General features: G+C 39.3%; 1 protein-coding gene across 2 annotated transcripts in view; it reads right to left on the reverse strand.

Moving 5' to 3' along the window:
- The window catches only part of zbtb16a (zinc finger and BTB domain containing 16a), a 402,353-nt gene that overhangs the window by 272,655 nt on the left and 114,562 nt on the right, over positions 1 to 15,136 (reverse strand). The gene's annotated exons all lie outside the window — the stretch shown is intronic.

A 15,136-nucleotide genomic window follows, 5' to 3' on the forward strand; every position in this document is an offset into this window, starting at 1 on the left:
AAGATCCTCTTTATGTCATTAACTCTCCGCTCTTTTGAAAAACCTACTGCAAAAACTGTAGTCAAAAAAACTCTAATATATATATATATATATATATATATATATATATATATATATATATATATATATATATATATATATATATATATATATATATATATATATATATATATACATATATATATATATATATATATATTAGGGCTGCAACAACTAATCGATTAAATCGATTAAAATCGATTATAAAAATAGTTGCCGATTAATTTAGTCATCGATTCGTTGGATCTATGCTATGCGCATGCGCAGAGGCTTTAAAAAAAAAATTTAAATTTTTTTTTTTTTTTTTTTAATAAACCTTTATTTATAAACTGCAACATGTACAAACAGCTGAGAAACAATAATCAAAAAAAGTATGGTGCCAGTATGCTGTTTTTTTTCCAATAAAATACTGGAAAGGATAGAAATGTAGTTTGTCTCTTTTATCCGATTATTAATCGATTAATCGAAGTAATAATCGACAGATTAATCGATTATCAAATTAATCGTTAGTTGCAGCCCTAATATATATATATATATATATATATATATATATATATATATATATATATATATATATATATATATATATATATATATATAAATACATACATACACACACACACACACACACACACACACACACACACACACATACACACTTTTTCTTCCAAATCCAAATCGTAACTTGTTAAACCATGTCTGAAACAAATAAACCGTACCATACCGCACTTATTATTATGTAAAGGACTGACTTGCTAGCAGCAGCAGAGAGATTGACGTGTGCACCAAAGCCAGTCAAAAAAACAAAAAGAAACACATTTGCAAATAGGCTTCATGTTCAAGGGAACGTCCGTTTTCCTCGTCCAGGACGGAGGCTGCGCTCGCTGAGAGATCTGTCGGCACGTATCCGCCGCTCAATCGCTCTCACCGGGGCCACGGCGGCGTCCCTAACAGCTCAGTATGGCTCTTCCATTAATCAAAGACACTTCCAGTGTCCCATTACAGAAACACCGCTACTCTGCCTGTCTCCAGCTGACAGCTCACCAATTCATCTTCTCACAGGACAAAACAAAAAAAGAACAAAAAAAGAATAGCGCAGCCATTGTGGCACGCCAGTCGCCTTTTACCTGCTCCGGCTGTTAAAAGCGCAAGGAAGACCCTTCTGAAATTGTTTTCTCTGGGTCAGGCAAACAACAAAAACGGTAAATTGCTTGTCGGTGTTAACGCGCAGGGGGCCGGCGGAAAAAGGGGACCGTGATGGGTGGCGGAGGACAGGCGAAATAAGAAGATGGAGATGTTTGATAAAAGGCTCATTTGAATGAAGACAACAACAACAAACACAGGGGGAGGCAAAGCCCCTGTTCGCTTTAGCGGAACGACCCCAGCGCCTGCTGCTAAATACGCCCGCTTGTAGCGCTAAATAAATTCATTGTCATTCACACATGGCTAGCCGCTAAAGTCGAGAACGGATTATCACTAAATTTGCTGCGTAGTAAACCAAATACAAACTGATTAACTCTTGATCTGAAAATCCAGGTTCATATATTGAAAACTGCAACCTAAACCGCTCTGATCTACTAAGAGAAGCCCTAAAATGTGGCATGAAATATTCAAGAAAGTTGCTGAGACGGTCAATTCTTATTGCTGTTGTAGCGCAAAGACATGCAAAACCACAACGTTATGGGATGGTAGCCAAAATATTGTGGCACACCCCTAAAATGCACCCAAATTAGGCATAGAGGCAGAAAAACAAAGAACAAGACAGCAAGCTCATTTGAAAACCACAACGTCATGGGATGGCAGCCACAACATTATGGGACAACGCTAAAAATGCGCTCAAATTTGGCACAGAGGCAGAAAAACGGAAAGAACAAGAGAGCAAGCTGATGCAAAAACCACAACGGTACGGGATAGCAGCCACAACATTATGGCACGCCCCAAAAAAATGCACTCAAGTTTGGAATAAAGGCAGAAAAACACAAAGAACAAGATAGCGAGCTGATGCAAAAACCACAACGGTATGGGATGGCAGTCACAACATTATGGTACGCCCCTAAAGTTGCACTCAAATTTGGCACAGAGGCAGAAAAACAAAGAACAAGACAGCAATCTTATTTGAAAACCACAACGTTGTGGGATGGCAGCCGCAACATTATGGCACGCCCCTAAAGTTGCACTGAAATTTGGCATAGAGGCAGAAAAACAGAAAGAGCAAGATTACAAGCTGATATGAAAACCACAACGTTATGGGATGGCAGCCGCAACATTATGGGACACCCCTAAAAATGCGCTCAAATTTGGCACAGAGGCAGAAAAACTGAAAGAACAAGATAGCAAGCTGATGCAAAAACCACAACGGTATGGGATAGCAGCCACAACATTATGGCACGCCCCAAAAAAATGCACTCAAGTTTGGAATAGAGGCAGAAAAACACAAAGAACAAGATAGCGAGCTGATGCAAAAACCACAACGGTATGGGATGGCAGCCGCAACATTATGGTACGCCCCTAAAGTTGCACTCAAATTTGGCACAGAGGCAGAAAAACAAAGAACAAGACAGCAATCTGGTTCGAAAACCACAACGTTGTGGGATGGCAGCCGCAACCTCATGGCACGCCCCTAAAGTTGCACTGAAATTTGGCATAGAGGCAGAAAAACAGAAAGAGCACGATTACAAGCTGATATGAAAACCACAACGTTATGGGATGGCAGCCGCAACATTATGGGACACCCCTAAAAATGCGCTCAAATTTGGCACAGAGGCAGAAAAACTGAAAGAACAAGAGAGCAAGCTGATGCAAAAACCACAACGGTATGGGATAGCAGCCACAACATTATGGCACGCCCCAAAAAAATGCACTCAAGTTTGGAATAGAGGCAGAAAAACACAAAGAACAAGATAGCGAGCTGATGCAAAAACCACAACGGTATGGGATGGCAGCCGCAACATTATGGTACGCCCCTAAAGTTGCACTCAAATTTGGCACAGAGGCAGAAAAACAAAGAACAAGACAGCAATCTGATTCGAAAACCACAACATTGTGGGATGGCAGCCGCAACATTATGGCACGCCCCTAAAGTTGCACTGAAATTTGGCATAGAGGCAGAAAAACAGAAAGAGCAAGATTATAAGCTGATATGAAAACCACAATGTTATGGGATGGCAGCCGCAACATTATGGGACACCGCTAAAAATGCGCTCAAATTTGGCACAGAGGCAGAAAAACTGAAAGAACAAGATAGCAGGTTGATTCAAAAACCACAACGGTATGGGATAGCAGCCACAACATTATGGCACTCCCCAAAAAAATGCACTCAAGTTTGGAATAGAGACAGAAAAACACAAAGAACAAGATAGCGAGCTGATGCAAAAACCACAACAGTATGGGATGGCAGCCACAACATTATGGCACGCCCCTAAAGTTGCACTGAAATTTGGCATAGAGGCAGAAAAACAGAAAGAGCAAGATTACAAGCTGATATGAAAACCACAACGTTATGGGATGGCAGCCGCAACATTATGGCACACTCCTAAAAATGCACTAAAATTGGGCACAGAGGCAGAAAAACAAAGAACAAGACAGCAATCTGATGCCAAAACCACAACGTTGTGGGATGTCAGCCGCAACATTATGGCACGCCCCTAAAGTTGCACTGAAATTTGGCATAGAGGCAGAAAAACAGAAAGAGCAAGATTACAAGCTGATATGAAAACCACAATGTTATGGGATGGCAGCCGCAACATTATGGGACACCCCTAAAAATGCGCTCAAATTTGGCACAGAGGCAGAAAAACGGAATGAACAAGAGAGCAAGCTTGATGCAAAAACCACAACGGTATGGGATAGCAGCCACAACATTATGGCACGCCCCAAAAAAATGCACTCAAGTTTGGAATAAAGGCAGAAAAACACAAAGAACAAGATAGCGAGCTGATGCAAAAACCACAACGGTATGGGATGGCAGCCGCAACATTATGGTACGCCCCTAAAGTTGCACACAAATTTGGCACAGAGGCAGAAAAACAAAGAACAAGACAGCAATCTGATTCGAAAACCACAATGTTGTGGGATGGCAGCCGCAACATTATGGCACGCCCCTAAAGTTGCACTGAAATTTGGCATAGAGGCAGAAAAACAGAAAGAGCAAGATTACAAGCTGATATGAAAACCACAACGTTATGGGATGGCAGCCACAACATTATGGGACACCCCTTGAAATGCGCTCAAATTTGGCACAGAGGCAGAGAAAAACAGAAAGAGCAAGATCGCAAGCTGACGCGAAAACCACAACGGTATGGGATGGCGGCCACAACATTATGGCACGCTCCTAAAGTTGCACTCACATTTGGCACAGAGGCAGAAAAACTGAAAGAATAAGATAACAAGATGATGCGAAAAAACACAACGTTGTGGGATGGCAGCTGCAACATTATGGGACACCTATAAAAATGCACTCAAATTTGGCATAGAGGCAGAAAAACTGAGAGAACAAGATAGCAAGCTGATGCGAAACCACAACGGTGTGGGATGACAGACACAACATTATGGCACGCCCCTAAAGTTGCACTCAAATTTGGCATAAAAGGCAGAAAAACTGAAAGAACAAGACAGCAATCTGATTCGAAAACCACAACGTTATGGGATGGCAGCCGCAACATTATGGTACGCCCCTAAAAATGCACTGAAATTTGGCATAGAGGCAGAAAAACAGAAAGAGCAAGATAGCAAGCTGATGCGAAAACCACAACGGTATGGGATGGCGGCCACAACATTGTGGCACGCCCCTAAAGTTGCACTCAAATTTGGCATAAAGGCAGAAAAACTGAAAGAACAAGATAGCAAGATGATGCGAAAAAACACAATGTTGTGGGATGGTAGCTGCAACATTATGGGACACCCCTAAAAATGCACTCAAATTTGGCGCAGAGGCAGAAAAACAGAAAGAGCTAGATTACAAGCTGATATGAAAACCACAACGTTATGGGACGGCAGCCGCAACATTATGGCACGCCCCTAAAGTTGCACTCAAATTTGGCATAGGGGCAAAAAAACTGAAAGAACCAGATAGCAAGATGATGCGAAAAAACAACGTTGTGGGATGGCAGCTGCAACATTATGGGACACCCCTAAAAATGCACTCATATTTGGCACAGAGGCAGAAAAACAGAAAGAGCTAGATTACAAGCTGGTATGAAAACCACAACGTTATGGGACGGCAGCCGCAACATTATGGCACGCCCCTAAAAATGCACTAAAATTTGGCACAGAAAAAGAAAAACAGAAAGAGCAAGATAGCAAGCTGATGCCAAAACCACAACGGTGTGGGGTGACAGTCACAACATTATGGCACGCCCCTAAAGTTGCACTCAAATTTGGCATAGGGGAAAAAAAACTGAAAGAACCAGATAGCAAGATGATGCGAAAAAACAACGTTGTGGGATGGCAGCTGCAACATTATGGGACACCCCTAAAAATGCACTCAAATTTGGCGCAGAGGCAGAAAAACAGAAAGAGCTAGATTACAAGCTGATATGAAAACCACAACGTTATGGGACGGCAGCCGCAACATTATGGCACGCCCCTAAAAATGCACTAAAATTTGGCACAGAAAAAGAAAAACAGAAAGAGCAAGATAGCAAGCTGATGCCAAAACCACAACGGTATGGGATGGCGGCCACAACATTATGGCACGCCCCTAAAGTTGCACTCAAATTTGGCATAAAGGCAGAAAAACTGAAAGAACAAGATAGCAAGATGATGCGAAAAAACACAATGTTGTGGGATGGCAGCTGCAACATTATGGGACACCCCTAAAAATGAACTCAAATTTGGCACAGAGGAAGAAAAACAGAAAGAGTTAGATATTTTTTTTTTCGTACAAATTCCCGGTTTTCGCGAAATTCTAGGAATTCCGAATTACCCATTGTCAATTCAAACTGTTACTACGTCAACATTTTTCAACCGATTACAAAATTCCAACACCAACCCATTCATATCATCTAGGACCATTGTGCTAGTATCAATGTTTTCAAAAATTCCCGGTTTTCTCGAAATTCGCAAATTTCCAGGAAATTCCCATTCTAATTATTGTATATATTCATAGCTATACAATTCCATAAATTCTAAACATTTTGGCGACATTTTTTAACCCGATTCCGTCCTTTAAAGCCTCCACCCACACTACTCTTTCCAACATATCGAACGCAAAAAATGTTTTCCCTTTCCCCAAATTCCCGGTTTTCCTGGAATTTTCTCTCTATTGACAATGAATGGGCATTGTACAATCTACTGCATATCCCACATTTCTCATCCGATTGGAACCGTTCCACCATCCACACACCCAACCGCCCTGGACATTCAAGCCAGCATGTTTTCCGGTTCCAAAAATTCAATGATTACCTGGAATTACCAGGAATTTTCCACCATGGAAAATAAATGGGCATTATACAAACCTCACCATAGCCCACATTTCTGAACCGATTCGAACCACCATCCACACACTCCACTCACCCTGAAAAAAATAAAACAAATTCCAGGAATTCCAGGAATTCCCAGAATTCACTGTTTTCCAAAGCTTTTCCTGGAAAGTTTTCACAGTCCACATTTTTCAACTGTTTTTGACCATTCCCCCTTCGAAACATTCCTCTTAGTTGGGACAACAAATAATCCTATTTTTTTTTTCCGTACAAATTCTAGGAATTCCGAATTACCCATTGTCAATTCAACGTCAAAAATTCTAACACCAACCCATTCATATCAACTAGGACCATTGTGCTAGTATCAATGTTTTCAAAAACTCCTGGTTTTCTCGAAATTCGCAAATTTCTAGGAAAGTCTTATTTAAATGAATGGATATATTCATAGCTATACAATGCCCTAAATTCTAAAAATGTTGCACCATTTTTAAACCCCATTCCAACCTTTCAACCCTCCACCCACAATACTCTTCCAATATTTAGAACGCAAAACATTACCCCAAATTCACGGTTTTCCCGGGATTTTCTCCCTATTGACAATGAATGGGCATTGTACAATCTACTGCATATCCCACATTTCTCATCCGATTGGAACCGTTCCACCATCCACACACTCCACCGCCCTGGACATTGCAGCCAGCATGTTTCCCGGTTCCGAAAATTCAATGATTACCCGGAATTACCAGAAATTTCCCCCCATGGAAGGAATGGGCATTATACAAACCTCTCCATATCCCACATTTCTCAACCGATTCGAACCGTTCCACCATCCACACAATCCAATCACCTTGAAAAAATTTAAGAAATTCCAGGAATTTCCAGAATTCCCTGTTTTCCAAAGCCCTATTTTCTCCTCTTCTTTGAAAGTTTTCACAGTGCACATTTTTCAATCGTTTTTGACCATTCGACCTTCAAAACATTACTCTTTGTTTGGACAACAATGCTAATTTTTTTTTCGTACAAATTCCCGGTTTTCCCAAAATTCTAGGAATACCGAATTACCCATTGTCAATTCAAACTGTTACTACGTCAACATTTTTCAACCGATTCCAAAAATTCCAACATCAAACCATTCATATCATCTAGGACCATTGTGCTAGTAACAATGTTTTTAAAAAATTCCCGGTTTTCTCGAAATTCGCAAATTTCCAGGAAATTCCCATTCAAATGATTGGATATATTCATAGCTATACAATTCCATGAATTACAAACATTTTGGCGACATTTTTAAACCCGATTCCGTCTATTTTCACCTCTTCCTGGAAAGTTTTCACCGTTTACATTTTACAGTTTACCGTTTTTGACCTTCAAAATATTCCTCTTAGTTGGGATAACAAATACTCCTATTTTTTTTCCGTACAAATTCTAGGAATTCCGAATTACATTGTCAATTCAACATGGATATATTCATAGCTATACAATGCCCTAAATTCGAAAAATATTGCGCCATTTTTAAACCCCATTTCATCCTTTCAACCCTCCACCCACAATACTCTTCCAATATATAGAACGCAAAACATTTCCCCAAATTCCTGGTTTTCCCTCCATTGACAATGAATGGGCATTGTACAATTCCTTGTTTTCCAAAGCCCTATTTTCACCTCTTCCTTGAAAGTTTTCACAGTCCAAATTTTTCAATCGTTTTCGACCATTCGACCTTCAAAACATTACTCTTTGTTTGGACAACAAATGCAAATTTTTTTTTCGTACAAATTCCCGGTTTTCCCAAAATTCTAGGAATTCCGAATTACCCATTTTCAATTCAAACTGTTACTACATCAACATTTTTCAACCGATTCCAAAAATTCCAACACCAACCCATTCATATCATCTAGGACAATTGTGCTAGTATCAATGTTTTTAAAAAATTTCCGGTTTTCTCGAAATTCGCAAATTTCCAGGAAATTCACATTCAAATGATTGGATATATTCATAGCTATACAATTCCATGAATTCCAAACATTTTGGCGACATTTTTAAACCCGATTCCGTCTATTTTCACCTCTTCCTGGAAAGTTTTCACAGTTTACATTTTACAGTTTACCGTTTTTGACCTTCAAAATATTCCTCTTAGTTGGGATAACAAATACTTCTATTTTTTTTCCGTACAAATTCTAGGAATTCCGAATTACATTGTCAATTCAACATGGATATATTCATAGCTATACAATGCCCTAAATTCGAAAAATATTGCGCCATTTTTAAACCCCATTCCATCCTTTCAACCCTCCACCCACAATACTCTTCCAATATATAGAACGCAAAACATTTCCCCAAATTCCCGGTTTTCCCTCCATTGACAATGAATGGGCATTGTACAATTCCCTGTTTTCCAAAGCCCTATTTTCACCTCTTCCTTGAAAGTTTTCACAGTCCAAATTTTTCAATCGTTTTCGACCATTCGACCTTCAAAACATTACTCTTTGTTTGGACAACAAATGCTAATTTTTTTTTCGTACAAATTCCCGGTTTTCCCAAAATTCTAGGAATTCCGAATTACCCATTGTCAATTCAAACTGTTAATACTTCAACATTTTTCAACCGATTCCAAAAATTCTAACACCAACCCATTCATATCATCTAGGACCATTGTGCTAGTATCAATGTTTTTAAAAAATTCCCGGTTTTCTCGAAATTCGCAAATTTCCAGGAAATTCCCATTCAAATGATTGGATATATTCATAGCTGTACAATTCCATGAATTCCAAACATTTTGGCGACATTTTTAAACCCGATTCCGTCTATTTTCACCTCTTCCTGGAAAGTTTTCACAGTTTACATTTTACAGTTTACCGTTTTTGACCTTCAAAATATTCCTCTTAGTTGGGATAACAAATACTCCTATTTTTTTTCCGTACAAATTCTAGGAATTCCGAATTACCCATTGTCAATTCAACATGGATATATTCATAGCTATACAATGCCCTAAATTCGAAAAATATTGCGCCATTTGTAAACCCCATTCCATCCTTTCAACCCTCCACCCACAATACTCTTCCAATATATAGAACGCAAAACATTTCCCAAAATTCCCAGTTTTCCCTCCATTGACAAAGAATGGACATTGTACAATTCTCTGTTTTCCAAAGCCCTATTTTCACCTCTTCCTTGAAAGTTTTCACAGTCCACATTTTTCAATCGTTTTTGACCATTCGACCTTCAAAACATTCCTCTTAGTTTGGACAACAAATGCTATTTTTTTTATCGTACAAATTCCCAGTTTTCCCAAAATTCTAGGAATTCCGAATTACCCATTGTCAATTCAAACTGTTACTACGTCAACATTTTTCAACCGATTCCAAAAATTCCAAAACCAAACCATTCATATCATCTAGGACCATTGTGCTAGTATCAATGTTTTTTAAAAATTCCCGGTTTTCTCGAAATTCGCAAATTTCCAGGAAATTCCCATTCAAATGATTGGATATATTCATAGCTATACAATTCCATGAATTACAAACATTTTGGCGACATTTTTAAACCCGATTCCGTCTATTTTCACCTCTTCCTGGAAAGTTTTCACAGTTTACAGTTTACCGTTTTTGACCTTCAAAATATTCCTCTTAGTTTGGATAACAAATACTCCTATTTTTTTTTCCGTACAAATTCTAGGAATTATGAATTACCCATTGTCAATTCAACATGGATATATTCATAGCTATACAATGCCCTAAATTCGAAAAATATTGCGCCATTTTTAAACCCCATTCTATCCTTTCAACCCTCCACCCACAATACTCTTCCAATATATAGAACGCAAAACATTTCCCCAAATTCCCGGTTTTCCCTCCATTGACAATGAATGGGCATTGTACAATTCTCTGTTTTCCAAAGCCCTATTTTCACCTCTTCCTTGAAAGTTTTCACAGTCCAAATTTTTCAATCGTTTTCGACCATTCGACCTTCAAAACATTACTCTTTGTTTGGACAACAAATGCTAATTTTTTTTTTGTACAAATTCCCGGTTTTCCCAAAATTCTAGGAATTCCAAATTACCCATTGTCAATTCAAACTGTTACTACGTCAACATTTTTCAACCGATTCCAAAAATTCCAACACCAACCCATTCATATCATCTAGGACCATTGCACTAGTATCATTGTTTTTAAAAAATTCCCGGTTTTCTCGAAATTCGCAAATTTACAGGAAATTCCCATTCAAATGATTGGATATATTCATAGCTATACAATTCCATGAATTCCAAACATTTTGGCGACATTTTTAAACCCGATTCCGTCTATTTTCACCTCTTCCTGGAAAGTTTTCACAGTTTACAGTTTACCGTTTTTGACCTTCAAAATATTCCTCTTAGTTTGGATAACAAATACTCCTATTTTTTTTTCCGTACAAATTCTAGGAATTATGAATTACCCATTGTCAATTCAACATGGATATATTCATAGCTATACAATGCCCTAAATTCGAAAAATATTGCGGCATTTTTAAACCCCATTCCATCCTTTCAACCCTCCACCCACAATACTCTTCCAATATATAGAACGCAAAACATTTCCCCAAATTCCCGGTTTTCCCTCCATTGACAAAGAATGGGCATTGTACAATTCTCTGTTTTCCAAAGCCCTATTTTCACCTCTTCCTTGAAAGTTTTCACAGTCCACATTTTTCAATCGTTTTCGACCATTCGACCTTCAAAACATTACTCTTTGTTTGGACAACAAATGCTAATTTTTTTTTCGTACAAATTCCCGGTTTTCCCAAAATTCTAGGAATTCCAAATTACCCATTGTCAATTCAAACTGTTACTACTTCAACATTTTTCAACCGATTCCAAAAATTCCAACATCAAACCATTCATATCATCTAGGACCATTGTGCTAGTATCAATGTTTTTAAAAAATTCCCGGTTTTCTCGAAATTCGCAAATTTCCAGGAAATTCCCATTCAAATGATTGGATATATTCATAGCTATACAATTCCATGAATTCCAAACATTTTGGCGACATTTTTAAACCCGATTCCGTCTATTTTCACCTCTTCCTGGAAAGTTTTCACAGTTTACAGTTTACCGTTTTTGACCTTCAAAATATTCCTCTTAGTTTGGATGACAAATACTCCTATTTTTTTTCCGTACAAATTCTAGGAATTCCGAATTACCCATTGTCAATTCAACATGGATATATTCATAGCTATACAATGCCCTAAATTCGAAAAATATTGCGCCATTTTTAAACCCCATTCCATCCTTTCAACCCTCCACCCACAATACTCTTCCAATATATAGAACGCAAAACATTTCCCCAAATTCCCAGTTTTCCCTCCATTGACAATGAATGGGCATTGTACAATTCTCTGTTTTCCAAAGCCCTATTTTCACCTCTTCCTTGAAAGTTTTCACAGTCCAAATTTTTCAATCGTTTTTGACCATTCGACCTTCAAAACATTACTCTTTGTTTGGACAACAAATGCTAATTTTTTTTTCGTACAAATTCCCGGTTTTCCCCAAATTACCCATTGTCAATTCAAACTGTTACTACGTCAACATTTTTCAACCGATTCCAAAAATTCCAACATCAAACCAACCATCCATATCATCTAGGACCATTGCGCTAGTATCAATGTTTTTAAAAAATTCCCGGTTTTCTCGAAATTCGCAAATTTCCAGGAAATTCCCATTCAAATGATTGGATATATTCATAGCTATACAATTCCATGAATTAAAAAAATGTTGGCCACATTTTTAAACCCGATTCCGTCCTTTAAACCCTCCACCCACACTACTCTTACCAAAATATCGAACGCAAAACATGTTTTCCCTTTCCCCAAATTCCCGATTTTCCCGGGATTTTCTCCCTATTGACAATGAATGGGCATTACACAATCTACCGCATATCCCACATTTCTCATTCGATTTGAACCGTTCCACCATTCAGAAACTCCACGGCCCTGGACATTCAAGCCAGTTTCCCGGTTCTGAAAATTCACCAATTACCCGGAATTACCAGGAATTTTCCCCCATGGAAAATGAATGGGAATTTTAAAAACCTTTCTATATCCCACATTTCTCAACCGATTCGAACCGTTCCAACATCCACACACTCCACTCGCCCTGGACATTCAAGCATTTCAGTTCCACTCACGCGTATGTATTTACAACAGTTTAAAAAGTGCACAAATGTTGATCGTTTACGACCTTGCATGACTAACAAGTGCAGACTGGCCGTGTTTTCACTTTTGCGGCTGCGTGCAGTAGTAACCGTGTGGAAGTTTGTGCTTTACAGATGCTACTAGTGACCCCGCCTGGGGGCGGTAACCCTAACCTTATATCCCCTGCCCCCACTATGTACAAGAACAAATGGTTTGAACACCATCGAGGTTGAAAAAAAAAAAAAAAGAAAGAAAGAAGCAGCAGCATTGCAAGGATGAAAAGTGAGTTCCATGCAGGACTGACCTCAAAAGACCCCCACCCTGCCCTCACATGCGCTCAGACAGTTGCAGAGGTAATAATAGGATGGGGGGGAGGGGCATTGCAAGCAATGGCTGACTTTTCTTCTTCAAGTCCAAAAAAAAAAGAAGATGGTGTAGTTTTAGTGACGGAATTTAAGTTTTAGTGCAAAGAGACGCAGCAGAAAGGAATTTATTGAGGGGTGGGGGGTTGTCCTGCTGGTTGTACTGGCAATGGGAAGGGGAGAGGGAGGGGGGCCTGGTGGTACTGGGGGGGAAGGTTGGGTCAGAGGTCAGCTTCTTGCACTCAACAGCTGTCCTAAAAGCAGCATAGATAAGGAACTGAGAGTATCCTGTGTGTGCACTTTTGTGTGTGTGTGTGTGTGTGTGTGTGTGTGTGTGTGTGTGTGTGTGTGTGTGTGTGTGTGTGTGTGTGTGTGTGTGTGTGTGTGTGTGTGTGTGTGTGTGTGTGTGTGTGTGTGTGTGTGTGTGTGTGTGTCCAAGCAGCCAGTGGGCAAATAGATACAGTAAAGCTGGACCAACTGGAATCTTCACCTTGCAACTTAAAGAGTGCATTACCCAAAACCAAGAAAAGGGGGAGGGGGAGCGCGAGGGAGGTCAAGGCTTGACCGGTAGGCCGGGTCATTCATCAGGCGCTAATGGCCGAGCTTTATGCTGTCATCGTCCGTGACCTTTGTCCCACAGGGAAGCCACGCACAAGGCTGGACCGCCGGAACAATGGCCGAAGCGTCCATTCCAAAACACGTCAGTCCGGTAGTGAAAGACGACGCCGTTGATTGTGTGTGTGTGTGTGTGTGTGTGTGTGTGTGTGTGTGTGTGTGTGTGTGTGTGTGTGTGTGTGTGTGTGTGTGTGTGTGTGTGTGTGTGTGTGTGTGTGTGTGTGCACTTGTCTCACCATCCTTGTGTGGACATACACTTGATAAACCACCCTTTCTGTGAGGATCTTTTAACTTGTGAGGACATTTGCCTGGTCCTCACAACTACAAAAGTAAAAAAAAATTTTTACTTTGTGTGTTTTGCATTCTGAAGTGAGGTTGCAACTAGGGATGTCCGATAAATGCTTTAAAATGTAATATCGGAAATTATCGGTATCGTTTTTTAAATTATCGGTATCGTTTTTTGTTGTTGTTGTTGTTTTTTTTTGTTTTTTTTTATTAAATCAACATAAAAACACAAGATACACATACAATTATTGCACCAACCCAAAAAACCTCCCTCCCCCATTTACACTCATTCACACAAAAGGGTTGTATCTTTTTTGTTATTAATATTCTGCTTCCTACATTATATATCAATATATATCAATACAGTCTGCAAGGGATACAGTCCGTAAGCACACATGATTGTGCGTGCTGCTGCTCCACTAATAGTACTAACCTTTAACAGTTAATTTGACTCATTTTCATTCATTACTAGTTTCTATGTAACTGTTTTTATATTGTTTTACTTTCTTTTTTATTCAAGAAAATGTTTTTAATTTATTTATGTTATTTTATAAATTTTTTTAAAAAGTACCTTATCTTCACCATACCTGGTTGTCCAAATTAGGCATAATAATGTGTTAATTCCACGACTGCATATATCGGTTGATATCGGTATCGGTTGATATCGGTATCGGTAATTAAAGAGTTGGACAATATCGGAATATTGGATATCGGCAAAAAGCCATTATCTGACATCCCTAGTTGCAACTCTCTATTCCCATCTAGGGCTAGATGTATATTTTTTCATCATTCTAGCTATAGTGGAAAGGGGGGCCCTCACAACCCACTAACCAAACGTGGGTCCACACAAAGTAGGCAAGACATGTATGTGTGTGTGTGTGTGTGTGTGTGTGTGTGTGTGTGTGTGTGTGTGTGTGTGTGTGTGTGTGTGTGTGTGTGTGTGTGTGTGTGTGTGTGAGTGTAGGTGGAGCTCAAACTTAAAAGTTTAAACACACAAGTTCCGCTGATGGCTTATCTACAGCGAGGAGATGACAAGCAGAGGCAAGATGCAGGTTGGCCAAATTTGACCGTTCGTGTCAAACATCGGACTTATCCGAACTTTGTAGTGCGTGTTGAGCTGCATGCTTTTGGCAATTAACGTATGTCTGCTGTACAACTGACACCGAGTTAAGGTAAAAAAAAAAAAAGCACGGCACAAAAACGAAAAGGCGACGATCTTAGTATCGTTATCATCTATAAATAACTAGAATT

The sequence above is a fragment of the Entelurus aequoreus genome, linkage group LG05 (assembly GCF_033978785.1).
Source record: "Entelurus aequoreus isolate RoL-2023_Sb linkage group LG05, RoL_Eaeq_v1.1, whole genome shotgun sequence".
NCBI classification, from domain to species: Eukaryota; Metazoa; Chordata; class Actinopteri; order Syngnathiformes; family Syngnathidae; genus Entelurus; species Entelurus aequoreus.